The 22,675-nt window shown below is 46.2% G+C and overlaps 1 non-coding gene across 1 annotated transcript; it reads left to right on the top strand.

Moving 5' to 3' along the window:
* Positions 1–4,231: 4,231 nt before the first annotated feature.
* LOC101940887 (uncharacterized) lies at positions 4,232–14,014 on the top strand. Its single transcript, XR_010600539.1, has 4 exons — positions 4,232–4,338; positions 7,812–7,886; positions 8,123–8,751; positions 12,318–14,014. It is a non-coding gene; the product is annotated as an uncharacterized LOC101940887 (transcript).
* The last annotated feature ends 8,661 nt before the right edge of the window (positions 14,015–22,675 follow it).

Here is a 22,675-nt window from a genome sequence, read left to right as displayed (position 1 = left end):
CAGGTATAAATCACTATGGAGATAACGAGGTTAGTTCAATCAGGGAGGGTGAGGTGCTCTGCTAGCAGTTGAGGTGTGAACACCAAGGGAGGAGAAACTGCTTCTGTAGTTGGATAGCCATTCACAGTCTTTGTTTAATCCTGATCTGATGGTGTCAAATTTGCAAATGAATTGGAGCTCAGCAGTTTCTCTTTGGAGTCTGATCCTGAAGTTTTTTGCTGCAAGATGGCTACCTTTACATCTGCTATTGTGTGGCCAGGGAGGTTGAAGTGTTCTCCTACAGGTTTTTGTATATTGCCATTCCTGATATCTGACTTGTGTCCATTTTTCCTCTTGCGTAGTGACTGTCCAGTTTGGCCAATGTACATAGCAGAGGGGCATTGCTGGCACATGATGGCATATATAACATTGGTGGACGTGCAGGTGAATGAGTCGGTGATGTTGTAGCTGATCTGGTTAGGTCCTGTGATGGTGTTGCTGGTGTAGATATGTGGGCAGAGTTGGCATCGAGGTTTGTTGCATGGGTTGGTTCCTGAGTTAGAGTTGTTATGGTGCGGTGCGTGGTTGCTGGTGAGAATATGCTTAAGGTTGGCGGGTTGTCTGTGGGCGAGGACTGGCCTGCCTCCCAAGGTCTGTGAAAGTGAGGGATCATTGTCCAGGATGGGTTGTAGATCACTGATGATACGTTGGAGAGGTTTAAGCTGAGGACTGTAGGTGATGGCCAGTGGAGTTCTGTTGGTTTCTTTTTTGGGCCTGTCTTGTAGCAGGAGGCTTCTGGGTACACGTCTGGCTCTGTTAATTTGTTTCTTTATTTCCTTGTGTGGTTATCGTAGTTTTGAGAATACTTGGTGAAGATCTTGTAGGTGTTTGTCTCTGTCTGAGCAGATTGCATCTGCAGGTTGGAGCAGATGCGGTTGTACCACAGCGCTTGGCTGTAGACGATGGATCGTGTGGTGTGTCTGGGGTGGAAGCTGGAGGCATGAAGGTAGGCATAGCAGTCGGTGGGTTTTCGGTATAGGGTGGTGTTAACGTAGCCATCGCTTATTTGTACTGTGGTGTCTAGGAAGTGGACCTCCCGTGTAGATTGGTCCAGTCTGAGGTTGATGGTGGGGTGGAAGATGTTGAAATCATGGTGGAATTCTTCCAGGGTCTCCTTCCCATGGGTCCAGATGATGAAGATGTCATCAATGTAGCGTAGGTAGAGAAGGGGCGTGAGTGGACGAGAGCTGAGGAAGCGTTGTTCCAGGTCAGCCATAAAAATGTTGGCATATTGTGGGGCTATGCGGGTGCCCATGGCGGTGCCACTGGTCTGGAGGTATATATTGTCACCAAATTTGAAATAATTGTGCGTGAGGATAAAGTCACAGAGCTCAGCAACAAGTTGTGCTGTGCCATCATCAGGGATACTGTGCATGGTGCTGAGGTACAACCGCATCTTCTCCAACCTGCAGTTGGGTTTGTCCCATCCGTGTCCTGATGAGGTGTGAACTGCCTTTCTGCTCTCGGACAATTTTTGCATGGGCTTGCTTTAAGCCATGAGGACACATTTTCAGCCTCATAACTATATACATGAAATTATAACCTATAACATTACTGTAACAATGTTATTATCACTGTAACAAACATGCTCAGTGCATTATGAGCCTTATGAAGACACCCGACATGACAAACTTTGCATTGGATACCACACAAGCATTTTATAAAGATGAACATGGGGGTCTAGGGTGTTCCCCCGAGGTCCAGAGCGTCACAGTGTGGAACTCCATCTCTCTCTGTGTCCTTGGGTATTAGGTATCAATGTCCCCGGGAGTGGATTTGCCATTGTCTTCATGGCTTCTCCACTGATATGGGGTCTACCTCAGCCAGTCTTTTTCCAATGACCCATTTAGTATCAGGGCTCCTCTACACTTAAAACGCAACAGTGCCGACACTACCTATGCCTAAGGGAGGGCGTCCCCCATCAGCGTAGGTCCTCTGACTCCCCAACAGGCGGTAGCTAGCTCAACAGGATTCTTCTGTAAACCTAGCGCTGCCTATGTGGGGACTGAGATTGGCTGAACTATGCCGCTCGGGGTATGTGTGGATTTTTCACACCCCAAGAGACGTAATTTTCTACTGTAGGCCAGGACTCAGAAAGTCAGGTGCCAGTCATACCTGTATCTCTTAGCCAGCCTCGAGCACAAACAGGCCTTTTCCACCCACTGAGTAACAATGCAGCGTATAATGGAAACTGAGACTCACATAGGATTCATACAAATATTACAGACAATATCCACTTCATCACACCTGGATCTTACTAGTTAAGCTTATACAAGTCACATAACCATGTGTCCTTCTGATGGCCCCGTGGAGTTGGTGGTTAGCAACTAGCTTTCAGGGAGGAGAGTTCTGATCATTAACCCATATCCTTTCTGTGTAAAACCCATAACCTTTCTGTGCTTCAAAGCCAAACCTGTGAGATTGGGGGTCAGATGGTGGCACTGTCCATGTGGATTTAATCAGCTGTTGTGCATATTGCATTTTGGGAAATCCACTGCTGGGACTTTCCTCCTTAATCCCCTTAAGCCCAGGAATGCCCCAAAATTGAGTTTATACTTAAAGTGAAGATAGCTGACCAAGGAAATGCCTGCTGGGTCATAAGCGTAAAACCCTTTAGCGCTAAGTGACCAAAGCTGCTAATCTGTTCCCCATTGACTGGGGTTGAGGGGCGGGGCTGAGGAAGGTGCAAAACATTTATCACTCACATGCAGTGTCATGCATGAGAACTTGTTCTTTTTACTAAGTTTTTAGACAGTCCTCCTGATGTTCCCCGAACATGCCTTGTTGCAGCTAGTTTTACAGCTGAGTAACTTGTCAAATCATACATGCAGAAGGAACCACTTTGCTTGTGACGCCTGAGCACATAAGATAGTTTTGGCTTTTAAATTATACTGCAGTGCTTCTAACTCCGTTTGAAATCTCAAGCATGAAAAGAGTGTGGCTATTTTAAAAGCAAAACACATTTGAAACTCTGTCTGTACTCTCTTGAAAAGTCCCAAGTTCAGGATTCCCTGCTGGCAATGGCCTAGAACAGTTTTCGTGCGCTGTTTTAGGTAGGTGTGCCATCACAACCGCTGGTAGGGGAAACGTAGAATCCTATATTCATGTAGGCTATTAACCCATATTTAAAACTTGTTTACAACTTGTTGCCATTCACCTTAACTCACTATTATCGGGATTTAGTGTCATATGAACACATAATCCTCTAGCATTAGCACACAAAGTGATAGCTTTGAAATACATCCCATTATTGAACACGGCTCGTAATGTTTAGGCTGCATGTCTTCAGGCTTGACAGAAGCTGTCGGTGTCTGACAGATGGGAACCAGGTTACCTGTCACAAGTCACTCGGTAACACTCATCACACTGTTGTGGTTCAACTTTAAAACTACCAATCTTCCCCCACTTCTGCTACTGCTTGCCTTTAGGAGAATTGTTAGGCTGTTTTGTATAAGGCAGCGTGCCTCTAGTTAGAGCATTTTAATCATTTGTTGAAATAAGGAAGTGCTTAAGTGAGATGTAAAGTCTTGCTTGTCTCATCTGGGAGATGTCTCTCTATGTACTCTCTGGCTTTATAGTCTATGGGAATCTCTTCCGTTAGAGATCTCAGCCAGTTAATAAGCATCCCTGTCCTCCTCTAGCACCAGGACTTCACCGAGGACGTTGCCACAAGACAATCCCTGGAGGTGCTGCCAGGCTCTGGGTATTAGTACAGGGTGAGTTTGGGCACGCAGGGTGGACCCTGAGCATTATGGGAAATCCCAGCAGGCTGTGTACCCTGGACCACAGATTTTTTGTTTGTTTGTTTTTTGCTGTCTCTGACAAAGCAGCCTGGGCTTCAAAGCCAAGCATCCAGCCAACTGCCCAACCTGCTAAATCCTCACACGGTATTAAACCGCCCCGCAGAGCTGCACATACACTGCTGTGCTTCTGCTGAGCTTGGCCTGGTGCTGGAACTAGGGGTGCTAGTTTGGTCCAATGGCTCTCAGCACCCCCACTCTACAAACTGTTCCATGCCAGCGCTTGGCATGTGGACTGCGGCTACCAGAAGTTCCAGCAGCGTGTAGGGAAGGGAATCATTCCGCGCGGCTGCGGGCGGAGTGCGGGGGGGGGCACGCTCTGCCTCTCCCAAGATGGCGCCCAAACAAAGCCATTTTTCCATTTCCTTCCGCCTCTACCAAAATGGCGTCCCATTGGTGCCAACGCCCAACTCTCGCGAGAGCAGGCCCCTATTTATTAGGAGCGACTGGCAAAGCCCGACCCCCTGCGGCCGCCTGAGGCGAGAGGCCCAACACTGAGGTGCGGGGGGGCTGAAGGCTCGGTTCGACGCCGCCTGGGGGCTGAGCGGGGCGTCCCTGCGTGGAGCCCGCCGGCCACGTGCAGGGCCGGAGCCAGCTGCTGCGGAGGGAGCGAACAGACCCGGGCCTCCCCTGGGGTCCGTTCTGGGGCCGCTTCTCTTCATCAGCGTTTTAGAGAATGGTGTAGCGAGCACGTGTATAAAGTTTTTGGACGTTACCAAGCCGGGAGGGGTGGCAAGTGCTTTGGTGGATGGGATTAAAATTCAGAATCATCTGGTCACACAGGAGAAATGGTCTGAAGTCAATAGGACCAAATTCAATAAGGACAAATGCAAAGTACTCCACTTAGGAAGTGCATCCAAAGAAGTGGGCTGTAGTCCACGAAAGCTTATGCTCTAATAAATTTGTTAGTCACTAAGGTGCCACAAGTACTCCTGTTCTTTTTGCGGATACAGACTAACACGGCTGCTACTCTGAAACCTGTCACTTAGGAAGGAACAGTCAGTTAGACACATACAAAATGGGAAATGACTGCCTAGGGAGGAGTACTGCAGAAAGGGATCTGGGGGTCATAGTGGATCACTAAATGAGTCAACAGTGTGTAACACTGTTGCAAGAAAAGCAAACGTCCTTTTGGGATGTATTAGCAGGAGTGTTGTAAGACACAAGAATCGGGGTAACCGTGTTAGTCTGTATCTACAAAAACAACAAGGAGTCTGGTGGCACCTTAAAGACTAAGATTTATTTGGGCATAAGCTTTCGTGGGTAAAAACCTCACTTCTTCAGATGCATAGAATGAAAATTACAGATGCAGGCATTATATATTGACACATGGAGAGCAGGGAGTTACTTCACAAGTGGAGAACCAGTGTTGACAGGGCCAATTCAATCACGCCTAGAAATGGGCTTGAATAGGGACTGGGAGTGGCTGGCTCATTACAGAAGCAGCTTTTCCTCTCCTGGAATTGACACCTCCTCATCTATTATTGGGAGTGGACTACATCCACCCTGATTGAATTGGCTCTGTCAACACTAGTTCTCACTTGCGAAGTAACTCCCTGCTCTCCATGTGTCAGTATATAATGCCTGCATCTGTAACTTTCACTCTATGCATCTGAAGAAGTGAGGTTTTTACCCATGAAAGCTTATGCCCAAATAAATCTGTTAGTCTGTAAAACACAAGAAGTAATTCTTCCCCTCTACTCTATGCTGATAAAGCCTCTCCTGGAGTATTGTGTCCAGTTCTGGGTGCCACATTTCAGAAAAGATGTGGACAAATTGGAGAGAGTTCAGAGAAGTGCAATAAAAATGAGTAAAGGTCTAGAAAACATGACCTATGGGGGAAGATTGAAAAAATTGGGTGTTTTTAGTCTGGAAAAGAGAAGACAGAGAGGGGACATAACAGTTTTCAAGTATGTAAAAGGTTGCTAGGAGGAGGAGGGAGAAACATTGTTCTTCTTAACTAGGGTTACCATATTTCAGCAAGCAAAAAAGAGGACGGGAGTAGCCCCGCCCCTGCCACTCCCACTTCCCGCCCCCCCAGAACCCCCAACCCTCCCCCCGTTCCTTGTCCCCTGACAGCCCCCTCCTGGGACCCCTGCCCCTAACTGCCCCCCAGGACTCCACTCCCTATCTAAGCCTCCCTGCCTCTTGTCCCCTGACTGCCCCAACCCTTATCCACACCCCCACCCCCAGACAGACCCCTGGGACTCCCACGCCCCATCCAACCACTCCCCCCCCCCCCAGAACTCCCAACCCATCTAAACCCCTCTGCTTCCTGTCCCCTGACTGCTCCGATCCCTCTCCGCACTCCTGCCCCCTGACAGCCCCCCCCAGAACTCCCAACCCATCTAAACCCCTCTGCTCCCTGTCCCCTGACTGCTCCGATCCCTCTCCCCACTCCTGCCCCCTGACAGCTCCCCCCCAGAACTCCCAGTCCCCCACCCCCCCGCTCCTTGTCCCCTGACTGCCCCCTCCTGGGACCCCTGCTCCTAACTGCCCTCCAGAACCCCACCCCCTACCTAAGCCTCCCTGTTCCTTGTCCCCTAACTGCCCCCTCCTAAGACCCCCCCCAACTGCCCCCCAGGACCCTACCCCCTACCTGTACCCTGACTGCCCAAAACTTTCTCCACTCCCCCCAAAAAGCCCCCCCCGTTTCTTGACTGCCCCCTCCAGAACCTCCCTGCCCCTTCTCCTGCCCCCTGGCCCCCTTACCCTGCTGCTCAGAACAGGGTGTTGGGCTCTGTGCGAGCCGAGCCGGACACGTGGCTGTGCTCCCCAGCACAACAAAACCCGGTCCCTGGCCCTGCACAGTGCTGCCGGACCGGGCTGCAGGGGAGAGCTGCCGGCTCAGAATGCAGGGCGGATCCGGCTCCTCTACAGCTGCTCCGGAGTCCAGCCCGGGACTTTCCTGCCCTCCCAGCTGCTCGCTCTGCTCTGCCGGGGGAGGGGGGAAATCCCGGACATTTTGAGTGCTTTACAAATTCCCCCCGGATGCTATTTTTAGCACAAAAAGGAGGACATGTCCGGGTAAATCCGGAAGAATGGTAACCCTATCTTAACCTCTGAGGATAGGACAAGAAGCAATGAGTTTAAATTGCAGCAAAGGAGGTTTAGGCTGGACATTGGGAAAAACTTACAACTGTCAGGGTGGTAAAGCGCTGGAATAAATTGCCTACGGCGGTTGTAGAATCTCCATCATTGGAGATTTTTAAGAGCAGGTTGGACAAACACCTGTCAGGAATGGTCTACTTATTCCTGCCATGAGTGCAGGGGACTGGATTAGATGACCTCTCGAGGTTCCTTCCAGTTCTATGATTCTAGTCCCAGCTTCTGACAGAGGCTTAGTGACATGTGGAGCATGGGGTTGCATCCCTGACTGTTTTGACTAATAGCCATTGCTGGACCTGCCCTCCATGAATTTACCTAGTTCTTTTGTGAACCCAGCTATATTTTATAAATTCTTTATACTCTTGCCCTAGAATGGGCCCCTCCTTGATGGAGCTAAGGCTCTTTGAGGAATAAACCGTCACTGTGGCTGCTTTTCTCATCCGGGTTTTGTGGCTTCAGCATCTCTGGGGCTGTGGAATGAAATGGGCTGAAAAGATAAATCGTTACTGTATTGAAAAACAGGGATTCCCTGTGCTCTGAGCACGTGAGATTATTGAAGATGAAAGAACAAAGGATCTAATTTACAATTCACCATTGTTGCTGTTTAGTTATTTCTGCACCTTTCTGGGCCTGCACAGTGAACGTGTCACTTCCATTTTTATCACTGCTGCACTAGCCCCTGTTGTATTGTTTAAATTTAATGTGTAATTCCACCAGAATGCTGCAGGCTAACCGGCTACCTGGTTGGTGGGATTAAAGGTGGTTTTAGATGCTAACGTATCTGCGGTTGCATCCTGTCCAGAGTGATTAATTCAGTTGATCCTTTCATGTTTCTGATCGGCTCCTTGTCTTTCAAATCCCCAGCAGTAAATTTTCCCGTGACACCCTGTACGAAGCAGTGCTGGAGATCCTACAAGGGACTCAAGTGAAACCACGCAAGTAAGAACTCTCCTCTGTGCTGTGGGTAGCGCCCTTCCCCAAATGCCAACTCCATGACTGGAAATCTCTGGTGAAGAGAGAGAGGGATTTGTGGCAGAGTATCCATGCTCTGCTAAATATCATCACAGCTTTTCCTATGCATATTGATATTCATCTTGTTTTACTGGCTTCTTAAATTCTAACTTTGGGTGAATCTGCAGTTACTTGAAGCTTCTTTTGTTTGTTCTGTTCTTCAGGTTTGCAGAAACTGTGGAGCTGCTGATCAGCCTGAAAAACTATGACCCGCAGAAGGACAAACATTTCTGGCACAGTCAGGCTTGGCACCTCTCTGATTCCACCCAGTCTTTGGCCTGCATCCTTCTCCCTTCCGGGCACTTTGAATGTACATGTGGTTGGCAACACGTTGACTGCTTGATACAATGGCAGGACGGTGCAGTGCTGAATTGCCAGGTAGTTCAGACACCCCCTCCACACACACCCGTCTCCAAGTGGTATGGCTGGACAGACCCCTATCCTGGGTCTTAAAATGTGAGCAGAGATGTGATGAGGCTCCTGTGCTGATCCCTCTGACCAGTTGGAGAAGCCAGATTAGAGGCAGGTGGATGAAGATTCACAGGTGATTGTTGTAAGGTTTCTGGGCTATAGCTCTGCATGCTCCCTCAAGGTGTGTAGTGCTGACAGTGCAGAAGGACAGTGTGGGGGTGTCATCTTCCCTTCCTGACAGGCTCAAGTCCTTCCTGTGTCCTAAATTCTCAGCCTGTGTGCTGGGGGTCGAGCAACACTGATGAGGCCAAAGCAGTCAAATATCCCTCATGTGGACATCAAGGCTCTGAAGAAACTCAAGAACAAGAAGCTAGTGAAAAAGGTGAGTAGAACTATGCTGCCAATATGCCTGTAATTTGTGTGGATAGAGGTTACCTGGAAATACCAGGTAATATAACACAGACAGTGGGCTGGTATAAACTCCAAGAGATGGGGGAGAAATGCTACTGTTAAAATGCGATATAATCTTCCCTTGTGGCAAGTTTCTGTCTCCTGAAGGTGTCAGACTTTACATACACACTACAGTATCCAACATGACCACTGCAGAAAATTCCTGTAGGAGTAATTGACTCCTACTCACTACATTGTTACTAACAAATTTATAAATTTGTTAGTCTCTAAGGTGCCACAAGTACTCCTGTTCTTCTTTTTGCGGATACAGACTAACACGGCTGTTACTCTGAAACTACATTGTTAGCGAGGAATTGTCCAAGGATCCTAGATCTAAAATGTGGTTCTCTAAACAAGAAAGCATAGCTTTCTCAATTACTTTTGTAATCAAGATGAATTATTTCTTTAACATTAAGTCATGGTGTATATCCCACCATTGAGGAAAAGCTGCTAACGTGACCAGCCTTTGTAAATCCTAGGTGCACTGACACTGGAAGAGAGCTACCCTGTTTACTCGGATTCCTTGGAAATTCAGTCTTGTAGCAGTTGCTTCCCTCAACTCCAGTATGGGGTACCAAAGAGATTTTTGGGGTGCAAGTGGCTGAGCAATGCTAGAGGAGAAATTTACCTACTTGGCAATTTCAAGTTAGCAACTTATCTGACAGGGTAGTAAGGAATTGAATTGCAAGGGTATGATTTATTATGTCATGCTGCTGGGCAATGTGACTAGTTAGCTTGACCAGTGCTGCTTTTGCAAAGCACTTACAACAGATTTGGTTTGCTTGAGTTCTGTTGCCTTAAGTCTTGTCTATATTACAATTAGCCAGTTGAGTAGTTGCATCACAGTGAACTCCTAAGTGTAGCTAAATCCCAGTGTGGATAAGACCTCAGCAACAGCCCTCAATGGTTAATATTACCTCACCTACCCTGTGTGTCTCTCTTTTACCAACAGAAGTTGGTCCAATAAGACAAGTTTTTGAGCTCAACAGAGTCTTCAGGTCTGGGCTTGTGGAGCTCAAAAGCTTGTCTTTCACCAGCAGAAGTTGGTCCAATAAAAGATAATACCTCTCCCATATCCTGGGACCCACATGGTTACAACACCGCAAATAAAGTGTAATCTCTTCCAATGAATGCGCAGAGCTCTTATTGTAATGAACAGAACCCTTATCTGTCACCCCCACCATCAGGTTGATGCTGATGTGTATTGGGAGGGGTAAGGAAAGGAGAAAATTTCCCTGGCTTGTTCCAGAAACTGTCTTGTCTGGTATTGGGATTACCCGTGTTTAAGAAACATGCCAGATCAGTAGTGAGGGGCGATTACACTTGTTCAACCTAGGCTTCTCTCCAAGTATAACGTGTTACCTAATGCAAGATTCTCTGAAGTCTGTAAATATACAAAGAACCTTTGTTGTGAGCACTTAATGGTTCTTAGCAACAGTTTGCAAGTTTCTCTAAGTGAGGTGTAAATCAAACTCTGTATTAAAATAGGTGTGGGCAGAACTGCCATGTTCTATGCATTAATCTTTTTTTCTATAGCTAAGTAGTACAATGCCTCTCTGGCTTCCCTGATCAAACAGATTCCTCTTACCTTGGGTCAGGGTCTGAACAAAGCCGACAAGATCCCCTCCCTTTTCACTCACAATGAAAACATGGTGGCCAATGTCAGTGAAGTCCAGTCTATCATCAAATTTCAAATGAAAAAGGTAAACAATAAATGCAAAACACCAGACCCCAGAAGTCAGTTACACAGCATGTGATGGGAGTCAGGACTGTAATGAAGTTATTGGCTGCCTGCCATTATACATGGATTTGCACAGTCAGGGCTGGACTGCAGTTTTCCTCCAGTGTTGTTAAGGCGGCTGCTAGTGGAAAATATCTAGTCAATCTCAGTTTGTGTGTTTAGGGAACACAAAGCATTCAGATGCTAACCTGAGGATGGAGGGAATTTACAATTTGTTTTAAACTACAGATGCAAATTAAGGGGCCTGAACTTGGAAAATGCTGAGGGCTCTTGGTGCTCACTGAAGTCAGTGGGAATTAAGGACATGCGCAGCACCTGGCATGATTGGCTCCTGTAGTCAGGGAGGATCAAGTGGCCAAGATTCAGTTAGCCAGGAATTAGGATAATAGGTTTGCATTATATAGACTGATGTATGTAGTAGCTGAAGCTTTATGCTTAATACTGTGTAAATGAACTTCACAGTCTTACAGGTGAAACAGTGAGTTTCGAGTAGTGTTTTCTTGTATTTGCTTTAAAAGTTTAACTTTCAAGAAAGTTAATATAGAGGATGGAACCAGAGTTTTAAATGAACACAGTCCTAATTCAAATGCTTAATCTTCATGTCTGGCATCATGATGCTCGAAACCTGACTCATAGCAAATATTGCTTGACTGAGTATTCGCCATCAAGCTTAATTGGCCACTTGATTTAAAAACAACTTGAATGAACCAAGAGCAAAAGTGGTAGTCTTTGAACATATCAATCTTTCACTTAAACAGCTTGAGCTACTGAATTCCTGACACTGCAGCATTGATCTATTATTTCCTTTTAAACTTTCCTTCAGTCTATAATCTGGCTATATATCATAGATTTGAGCAAATTTGGTACCCAGGGTGTGGTGTTTACAGAATGAAAAGCAAAGCTTGGTGGCTGAGATGCAAAAAAGCAGAAATTAATAGGATCCTAATGATTTTTCTAATATGAAAAATATAAACAAAACAGATTATTGTAAAACAAATATTCTGTGCAGCATGGATTAGTGATTTTGTGGAATCTGTTGGTTGGGGAGGAGAGATTTATCATTAGAAATTTTACTGCATAGTGTAGGGGGGAGAGTGTATTGGATTGGGTATTGATAAATTTCAGTTCTCTTCCCTGGTCTGCCATTGATCTTGTGGTGTAGAGCAAGTCACTTAATCTTTGCCTCAAGTTTTTGATCTACAAAACAAGAACAATTATACTCACAACCTTTTTTAAAGTACTTTGAGATCTGCTAATAAAAAGTACTGTATAATCAGCGGACTAGTTTCATCATCAACAAAGATTGCTCCCAGTTTTTTAGCATGCATGTTTAGTTACAGCACGTGGAAGCCAGTGGCAAAGTTATGTCTGTTTTTTGATAAAGGAACTGAAAAAATTAGGTTGAACTTGGTCGAATGTAAAGCTGTTCAGATCTAAATTCCACAAATGGTGCATTTAATGGAGTCTTCAAGTATCAAACTCTGGAAACTTTGGAATTCCATAAAGCATTTCCAGGCTGTAGAGGAATTGTTATAATTGGGGAAACATTTTATCTTTTTAAAAAAGATTTATGGGGAGACTCAATTGCAGCCTACAGACGGATTCCAAAGATTTAAATCAGCCCCTTAATCTAATTATGTACATATTTTGATGACTGAATCTACTTAAGCTATTGTATGGTTGTCTTTAAACTGACTGTACTATAAAGTCTGTACCACTGGAGTTGAATGACGACATTGTCCTTCTCCCTACCCCAGGTGCTTTGTCTGGCAGTGGCTGTTGGCCATGTAAAAATGACTGAAGATGAGCTAGTCTACAACTTTCACCTGGCCATCAACTTCCTGGTGTTCTTGCTGAAGAACTGTCAGAATGTGCATGTTGTACATCAAGAGCACCATGGGAAAACCACAGCGCCTCTACTAAACTGGCAGTAATAAATGTTTCAGAGCACCCAGTCACTCTGCGTCTGTGTCTCCTCATCCGCAGAGCTTTCAGTCGTGTTAGGACTCTTGTTCCCAATCATTTTGAGTAACTGTCTCATTCTATGAGACTGAGACCTCTGCTGTACCTTGCCATTGTCAGTCCCCTCCTGCGTACTTGTTTGTAACTTAACCTATGTTGGAGCTGCTTGTGATTCAGAATTTTAGAGCAGTGATTCTCACCCCAGGGATGCACATACCCCTGGTTATGTAGAGGTCTTCCGGGTGTACGTTAACTCATCTAGCTATTTCCTTAGTGTTACGACAGGTTACATGAAATGCACTAGCCAAGTCAATACAAACTAAACTTACATACAGACAATGACTTGTTTATATTGTTCTGTGTACTTACATTTCAGTGTATAATATATAATTATATGGTAAAAATCAGAGTAAGCAATTTTTCTGTAATAGTCTGCTGTAACACCTTTTTCTATTTTTTTCTGACTTTGTAAGCAAGTAGTTTTTAAGTGAGGTGAAACTTGGGGCTACACAAGACAAATCAGCCTCCTGAAAGGGGTATACAGTAGTCTGGAAAGGTTGAGAACCACTGTGTTAGAGCAACCTATATGCCATTGAGAGCATACCTAAAGTTAAATGAGGAGCAGCCGCAGTTAAATGACGGGGATCAGCAGGGAAGCTTCTCATAAAGATGAGCTGCGAAGCCAGATGAATTGAACAGATTCCCATCCTGAAGACTCTCACTAGCCAGTCAGGAGCCTTCAACATGGAAAGATTTCTTTGATGAAACCTTCTTTTTTAAGTCCTTCTTAGAATATGATGTCTTCACAGAATTTTATAAACCCCGCAGCCCCCCTGCCACCCAATCAGTTTTACAATCCAGCCAGGAATGTGTGGTTTTTTTTTTTTTTTTTTTTTTAAAGCATAAACGCCAAAGAGTAGTAATAGTTCTCCCACTACGAGAAAGAGACCAAGTGACCTTCTCCATTGGATCATATGAACTGGAACCATAAACTCCCTGAACATTAAATCTCACCAAATGAGGGTCAATCCATCTTCATCATCATATCCACTCATTATTATCCACACCCGAACATAGCCACTTTATGAACTTCATACCCTCATATCTCAATGTCTGTACTTTGACCCATCAACTTTTTACCCCCAATCGGGGATATTGCAGATTATGTATTCCTCATGCCACCTTATCTTAAACCAAACTTTGCCCCCTTGATAATCTGTATGTTATTCCCTGGTAACCAGAAACTTCTATGCTCAAACTCTGTTCACTATATTTTTCTTTAACATCTTAATAAAATTTTTAAATCTGTTTGTATAGCTCAGCAAAGCCTTAGCATGGATAGACCCATAACTGGCCTTTATCTTGAAAATACTGAGAAGTAGGCGCAGGGTTGAATTAATGGTATGGTTCATAGTCACCATGAAGAGAAATATTAAATCTGTCTGAATTTTGTTGTCTTCTGATAACACTTATGACAAAATTCTTAAGATATTAAAAGGGAAAATATTTCTCTATTTTTCAGTTGGTTTACTTCATATATTTGACAATGTGTATAGTCAGTTTCCTCTTGTGGGTCTACGTTACAGTAAGATTGAGAGAAACTTCCTAAAAGAGTGTGATTGTAAAATCTCAAATTTGCGAAGGGTCTGAAACTACTTCTAACTAACCTCTTGGAAAAGACATGAATTTGACTGTCCCTCTAATGGAAATATACATAGCAGGTTATGTTCCCTTCCCAGGGAAAGCTCAGTGGGAGTGGCAAACACATCAGTGTGCCTGTGTGAAACGGGGAGGTACCTCATTGTTATAGAAGAAAGAAAAAATGCTTGGAAAGCGGTTTTACTGTACTTCCTTCTAAAAGGATAAAGAAATAAGGTTTAAATACAGTAAAATCAATGCTCACTGTTAGTGGAGTTTCAAACCACATGGACTAGTCTTGGCAGAGATTTTCTGCTTCATTGAAATCCTCCCATGGTGTCATTGCTCTTTTAATGCTTTTTAGCGGGTTTCTGGGTTACTAGGGATCACTGGATATATTTGAATTCAAAACTGCACCTCCAATTTCACTGGCCTGTCACCTGCTTTGTTCCAAGGAAAAAACATGCAGAAAATCCATGTCTGTGGATGATTTGAAACAACTTTACCTTTCTAATGAGCTCAGTACGAGAGAGAGATGGCAGGTAGCCCTGCACTGTATATCCACAGAGAACAGGACCAGAAGGGCTAGTCAAAGAAGATTCCCCTCAGCTGGCTCTGCCAGTATGTTTGAACTTTGGAGGAGACCTCATGTACAGATGGCAAAAGTCAGTTGGACTCACTCTTTCACCTTGGCTGAGACTGCTAACAATGGGGTTAATTACTCAAGACTTTCAGTGGCTTTTATAATGGCACCTGTTTACTTGAAACTTGACTTAACACAATTCCGCAGGCTACTGAGCAACAGTTAGTTTTTGAGAACCTGATCCCTACCAACCGGTACTTTGGAATAAGGTGAGTAGAAACCCACAGGTGAAATCTTCATGTTCTATTACCAAGTCCCTGAGCCATCCCCTTTCCTGGGATCTGTACTCTGCTTTCTCTGTTCAGCAGGTCACTAATAAATCTTCACCTTCGTTTCCAGAATGTACTGAGGCACCATCGAGGGAACAAAATGCCTTATTCACTTTTTGGCTTTCAGGGGGAGAATCACTGTTTGCCAAACACGTGCAAAAAAGAGAGATTAAGCTTTCCAGATGGATGGTAACATTCTCAGGAGTGTGTCTCTAACTTTACAAGAGTTAGTGAGCAGGATGTACAGCACCATGCTGACAGAGGGAGGAGGTACCCGCTATGCAGCTCTCTACTGCTGATATACAGGTAATTCCTTTATTTTAAAAGGACAGACATCAGATCCTGCTTAGTAATGTTTACTCCAATCTCCTGGAGCCAAAACAGTATGCCTTCTAATAAGAGTTATGTGATAGCTTCAGAAATCCTTTAGTGGCTTAAATGGGCAGCTAGTGGCCTGAACTGAGCCACTAACATCCTATGAGCTTTTCATGCTCAAAGAAAACATGGCAATAGCAGTGGTGAGCTGTCTCCCATGGTGACTTGGGGATTATCTTTAGGCAAGGTAAAAGCCTGGCAGGGTTCAGTCATCACCTTGACACAGTTAACCTAGTGTGCCACTGCCTATTGTTCCTGTAGGGCTTTTTAATTGTAGCCTAGAAAAAGGATATAGGACTACAACTGTGGCCGGTGATCCTGTCTTCGCACCAAAGGGTTAAAGGTTTTAGCTCCATTATACTGGCCAAACTTGAATTTGGGTGTTCACATTCTGTCTACCTCAATTCCCCCTTCGTTTTAGACCGTATTGGTCACTTCCTGCTCCATCCTATTCCACCCTGGCAGTGGCGGCTTTTCAGTGGCAAGCAGTCACTCAGGTATGCTTTATGTTCAGGTTTTGTGTCAGAATTGTGTGGCATCTGCAGTCGTGTGAAATCAGGTGGAGCTGAGATGTTTTGATGAAGTTTGAGCTGAGATTTTGTTCAGGCCTGAAATTCCAAGCAAGAGCAAAGAGAATGGGTACATTTCCTATGGCTTTGCTAGGAACCTTCTTAATCTTAAAATTCTCTCTCATCCTGGCTGCTTGTTTTATGGGTGCTGTTGCTGAAAGTGTGACGGGTAATAGATAGTTACCAGCTGGGGAAGTTGGGGCCATGGTGAGGTGCATTGGCTTGTTTCTTGCTTATTGCTGAGCCATGCCCTCCGCACAGACCTAACCAATCATGCCTGCAGCATCAGCAGCCACTGTCATCTGAGCAGCTTGCTTTGCAAGCAAAAGACTGGATAATCCCCCATCATCTCAGTTGTTCCTGTTTGAAAGCAGGTTAAGGAAGCTTTGGAGGGAGCCTGGAAAGATGACTGTAGTAGGCTGCATCGGTTAAGGGGGTGGTAGATCTCACAGCAGAGCACAAGGCGTGTAAGCCCAGAATCCAGAGAAAGCGGCTGCTGCTCGCGTCTGAGGGAGCCTGTGGAAGTCTTCTATCAGGTTATTACTTTGTCTCTCAGTTAATGATGCTTAGCTGGAATGTCTGTCTGCATGGGGTGCTTTAATGCTTTCATTTGGTGCAGGCTATGTTATGTCTAGATTTAAAGCAAGGTTTAAAGGGAAATCTTTATTACCAGACCAAAAGCATTGAGAGAGCAGAGTACAGAGGCTTGGTCTATAAGGTCTCAGCCGGCCAGCAGGGCTGGTACTGATCAAGCGGGAACATCTCTTGTTAATTTCAATGCTGGGCTTTGTAAATCCTCAGAGGCAGCTAGAGCAAATGCCCCCTTCATGCCCACACCACACTGATTACTAGGTTGTAAGCTTGGGGACAGGGTTTGTGTCTTTGTGTCTGATGCACCTTCTAGGTGCTGCAAAAATAACATTTGACCCTTCCAGCAGGGCCAGCAACTCAACTCATGGATGCAGCATGGTACTGGGGAGTTCATGTTCTGCTTTAACAGGCATACAGTTAAAAAAGCAATTAATGTGCATTAACCTGGGCTCTCCCCTTTTGGCGTCTTGCTCACAACTAGGGGCCCCTTACGCGAACAGTTTGGGTAAGGCCTGATCCAACAACCTTAATAGCAAAGGTGCTCTCTCTGGGCGTTGGACTGCATGGAACAGAAACCCCCCCGGATGGGTTTGCTCAGGAGTCAATAGGTTAAAGTGTGGGAATGTTTGGCCTCTTGCCCTCCAATATGGGGGGGTGTCTGCACACCCCTGTGGTATTGGGGTGTGTGGGGTGGCAGGCTCTCATGCCAGGTCCCTTTGCTGCTCTGAGCCCTGTGGAAGCAACAGCTGGAGGCAGCAGTGCCAGTGGGGAGTGGGGGGGAGGGAGGGAGGATGGAAGGGAGGCTGTCTCTACTCACAGCTGGAGGAGAGAAGCTCTCAAGTACTGCAGTGGGTATCCTATCTTGTGTTTGTGGCAGTTATCCATGCAAATTTCTGATCGGCCCAAAGTGGTCGCCAGTAGCAATGAGTTCCACAGCACTGTACATTGAAGAAAAAGCCACGGTCTATAGGAAGGTGTCCTATTTACTTTCCCCAAACCATCTATTTTATATCTTTTGGTCATGTCCCCTCTTTTCTATCTGAAAAGCCTGACCCTTCAGTTTAATCTCTCCATGCTGGTGTATCTCTCATTGATGTTACCCTTAGCTGACCTCCTATTTCTGTCTAATTCTTTAAGATTATCTATTTACTTGTTGCTCTTACTCCACGTTGGATCATGAAAACAAGCCCTTCTCACTTTCGTGCCCTAGTATGTACTGTTTTGGTTGCAACTTCTAAGGAAGTGAATATTTAATTTTGTTATGTAAATAAAATTGTACTAGACCCTTTTTTGGCTAAATCTTACCTTTTGTGTCCAACCTATCTCACTGTGTTGCTAATGGATTAGAGAAGACAGAGTTCAGCGGAGAGGGAGCCAGACGGATGGTCTGGACTCCTGGGTTCTGTTCTCTAGTTTTGTTACTGACTCCTCAGTAATTGACTTGATCTCTCTGTACTGCCATTTCTCCATTTTAAAATGGGGATAGTGATATTGACCAACCTTTGGAAAGAGCTTTAAAACAGCCAGGCACTAGATTTTAAAGATGGATGTTTAATGCCCATGCATAGAAGCCAACTGGAAAATGCTGAGAGCTACGGGTAAAACTCACTACACAGGTGTTAAAGTAACAGAGGGGTAGCAGTGTTAGTCTGAATCTGTAAAAAGCAACAGAGGGTCCTGTGGCACCTTTAAGACTAACAGAAGTATTGGAGCATAAGCTTTTGTGGGTGAATGCCCACTTCATCAGACGCAAGTAATGGAAATTTCCAGAGGCAGGTATAAATCACTATGGAGATAACTAGGTTAGTTCAATTAGGGAGGGTGAGGTGCTCTGCTAGCAGTTGAGGTGTGAACACCAAGGGAGGAGAAACTGCTTCTGTAGTTAGCTAGCCATTCACAGTCTTTGTTTAATCCCGATCTGATGGTGTCAAATTTGCAAATGAATTGGAGCTCAGCAGTTTCTCTTTGGAGTCTGGTCCTGAAGTTTTTTTGCTGCAAGATGGCTACCTTTACATCTGCTATTGTGTGGCCGGGGAGGTTGAAGTGTTCTCCTACAGGTTTTTGTATATTGCCATTCCTGATATCTGACTTGTGTCCATTTCTCCTCTTGGGTAGTGACTGTCCAGTTTGGCCAATGTACATAGCAGAGGGGCATTGCTGGCACATGATGGCATATATAACATTGGTGGGCATGTAGGTGAATGAGCCGGTGATGTTGTAGCTGATCTGGTTATGTCCTGTAGTAGTGTTGCTGGTGTAGATATGTAGGCAGAGTTGGCATCGAGGTTTGTTGCATGGGTTGGTTCCTGAGTTACAGTTGTTACGGTGCGGTGCGTGGTTGTTGGTGAGAATATGCTTAAGGTTGGCGGGTTGTCTGTGGGCGAGGACTGGCGTGCCTCCCAAGGTCTGTGAAAGTGAGGGATCATTGTCCAGGATGGGTTGTAGATCACTGATGATGCGTTGGAGAGGTTTAAGCTGAGGACTGTAGGTGATGGCCAGTGGAGTTCTGTTGGTTTCTTTTTTGGGCCTGTCTTGTAGCAGGAGGCTTCTGGGTACACGTCTGGCTCTGTTGATTTGTTTCTTTATTTCCTTGTGTGGTTATCGTAGTTTTGAGAATGCTTGGTGAAGAACTTGTAGATGTTGGTCTCTGTCTGAGGGGTTGGAGCAGATGCGGTTGTACCTCAGCGCTTGGCTGTAGACGATGGATCGTGTGGTGTGTCCGGGGTGGAAGCTGGAGGCATGAAGGTAGGCGTAAGGGTCAGTGGGTTTTCGGTATAGGGTGGTGGTAACGTGGCCATCACTTATTTGTACTGTGGTGTCTAGGAAGTGGCCCTCCCATGTAGATTGGTCCAGGCTGAGGTTGATGGTGGGGTGGAAGCTGTTGAAATCATGGTGGAATTCTTCCAGGGTCTCCTTCCCATGGGTCCAGATGATGAAGATGTCATCAATGTAGCGTAGGTAGCGAAGGGGCGTGAGTGGACGAGAGCTGAGGAAGCGTTGTTCCAGGTCAGCCATAAAAATGTTGGCATATTGTGGGGCCATGCGGGTGCCCATGGCGGTGTCACTGGTCTGGAGGTATATATTGTCACCAAATTTGATATAATTGTGCGTGAGGATAAAGTCACAGAGCTCAGCAACAAGTTGTGCTGTGTCATCATCAGGGATACTGTTCCTGACAGCTTGTATTCCATCTGTGTGTGGGATGTTTGTGTAGAGAGCCTCTACGTCTATGGTGGCTAGGATGGTGTTTTCTGGGAGGTCACCAATGCATTGTAGTTTTCTCAGGAAATCAGTGGTGTCACAGAGATAGCTGGGAGTGCTGGTGGTGTAGGGTCTGAGTAGGGAGTCCACATATCCAGACAGTCCTTCAGTGAGAGTGCCAATGCCCGAGATGATGGGGTGTCCAGGATTTCCAGGTTTGTGGATCTTGGGCAGTAGATAGAATAACCCCCGTCGGGGCTTTAAGGGTATGTTGATTTGTTCCTGTGTTAGTGTAGGGAGTGTCCTGAGTAGATGGTGCAGTTTCTTAGTGTTAAAGTATTTATTAAGAGTTATGCTGCTCTATTTTATCGCTTATCAACTGCACCTGTGACTTGACTTCTGCCTATTGCAGATCTTGGGACTCTAACTCAGTACTTGGTTCCCTAATGTCTGAGTATCTTTCCTGTATTTGTCCTCGCAACATGCCTGTGAGGGAGGGCTGGGCTATTTCCATTGTACACAGTGGGAGCTGAGGCACGCAGAGGCTAAGGCAGGGAGTTGAACCGAGGACTTCCAAACTACTAGGCCATCTTTCCTCTCACCCACTAGTCTAATGCACCTCCATCCTGAACTGCAGACCCTTCCCCTGCTTACTATTCTGTGCCCATGCTAGTGCCCTAACCCCTGGATGATCTGGCATCTGTCAGATGTTTCCTGCCTTTGCCTCCAGTTTCTCCAAAAGCTTGATGATGACCAAGGAGTGTTGTGTTAAAGGTTCCGTTTTGGAAGGGCTTATGTGCTGGGTGACTGACTTGCATTTTCTTTCTTGGGGCTGGCTTGCTCTCTGAACTGTACAATGGACTAGAGCAGAGTTGGTGTGACCCTAAGGCACCAAAATCGAAAGAAATGAGAGAGAGAGAGAACAGGGAGGGGGTGGGGAGAAATCTGGCTCTCAATAAAGGCTTGAGTATGAAAAGAAGGGGGTGAAACTTGACAATTACGCCTTGCAAAATGTCCAGGCAAGATCTCAGTCCACCCACAGTAATTATACTTAGCTCTCAGCTCTGCTCAGCTCTCAAACGTCTAAAAAATGTTTACTAAGTTCTAATTGTGATGAACCCTTATTACTGATTCTAAGCTTATTACTAATTACTAGTATTACTGTACCTCAGGTGGCTGCCAACAACGACCAGTGCCCAGGTGTGCTAGGGGCCGTACAGACAATCCAATCCTGGAAGGGTTAACGGGCCTTTTGGAGGCCGTGATCTTGCAAATAAGTCAATGGGCCTCTTCCCAGTACATAAGAGTAGGTCTTTTTATGAGTAGGGCCTTAAAAACATTTCTGGGGTTACTGCCTCTAAGAGAACTCAGTACGTTCTGGCAGTTCTGCTTTTCTGGGTGTGGGGTGTGGAGTTAAGCAGTAACCACCTCACCCCAAAACTTTGGGGATGTTGTGAAACATTAATACAGGTCTGAGCATGGAGGTTGTTTTGGAAGCCTGATCCAAATTTCAGGCAGCTCCTGGGGCATGGAGAGCACGTTGGAAGTGAGTAGGTAGAAGAGTAGGTACGGAGAATTGTGGGATAGGTGTTGGAGGACTGTGTGAACAGGAGCCCAGGTGCCTGTGCTTTTGCTGCCTCCCCATTGCAAAATGGGCAGCTAGGGATGTGGGCACAGCTCAACAAGCTCTGCTCCGTACCCCGCTGCCGAGCACACCAGCGTGGGTTCAGTGCATGTATGGGTTCTGAGTGCGGATGTCTGGCAATAACACACCAAGCCTACGGTACTATTTGCAGGACTGGGACAAGTGGGTCTAGGTGGGTCCAAAAGGAAAGGCCCGGCCGGCCCCTCAGCTAAAGAGGGAGGAACTGCCCAGTCCAGGCTGCAATTGAGTACTGGGGACAACGAAGGAGAAAACAGGAATGAGTGAGGTCCAAAGGTTAAAACTCAGGGAATCAGAAGGGGACACTGAGCAGGGAACCCCAGGCAGCGCCCACTGCTGCTCAAAGGCATCTAGGGACTCGGTGGACGCCACCCAGAGGAACTCAGCCTGGAGGCGTGATCCAATGAGGGAGCAGACACAGACCCCACAGCTGCAGAGCACCCCCTGTCCAGCTTCCTCCTCCTGCAGTGCTGGATGCATGTCTTGCCAAGCCGAGAAGGTCCCACGACGTTGTGAGGCCGTGGCTGGGGTGTACCTAGATCAGGAGGTGCAGCCAGAACCTGTGAGCGTTTCATAGACTCTAAGGTCAGAAGGGACCATTATGATCAGAGGAGCCGGAAGAGGGGGCTGAGCCTACTGTGCGGACACACCCGCCAAACAGCACGATCTTTCTGCATACTTCTTGGCTGCTCATCTCGGGAGCCTTTGGCCTGTTCCTCCCCCTGCAGCAGCACCAGGAGGGTTGAGTGTTGCTGTCCCAGGATTTCAGTAGCAAGTCTCAGAAAAGGCAGAGTCACTACTCCCCTTGGGCTGGGAGGCTTGGGTGACTGTTTGCTCTAGGAGTGTATCTGCTCTGAGATTTCACAGGTCTCTCTCCTGCCTGGGGGCAGCTGCTCATCTTTAGCTCCTAAGGCCATCCCTGACTGCAGCTTTAATCTTATTAAGGGAACGAGCTGCTTTGTGGGCTGCAATGGGATTTGATCAGTAGGGGCAGCTGCATTATGCTGCTGGCAAGAGAGCGGAGGTTACAGGGAGGGCAGGTGCAGTGCTGGGGGAAATGAAATCTGGGGCCTGTTGTGGCAGGGAATGGGGGAAAAGGGGTGGGGGGGGTGCGCTAGGCCTGTATTGCTTTGCTTGGGACATCTGGGTTTACTGTACATTGGGGGCAGTGGTGGTGCAATGCTGGGGGGAAGATATGGGGTTA

The sequence above is a fragment of the Chrysemys picta genome, chromosome 4 (assembly GCF_011386835.1).
Source record: "Chrysemys picta bellii isolate R12L10 chromosome 4, ASM1138683v2, whole genome shotgun sequence".
Classification (NCBI taxonomy): domain Eukaryota; kingdom Metazoa; phylum Chordata; order Testudines; family Emydidae; genus Chrysemys; species Chrysemys picta.
This window is presented reverse-complemented; position numbering and strand designations above follow the sequence as displayed.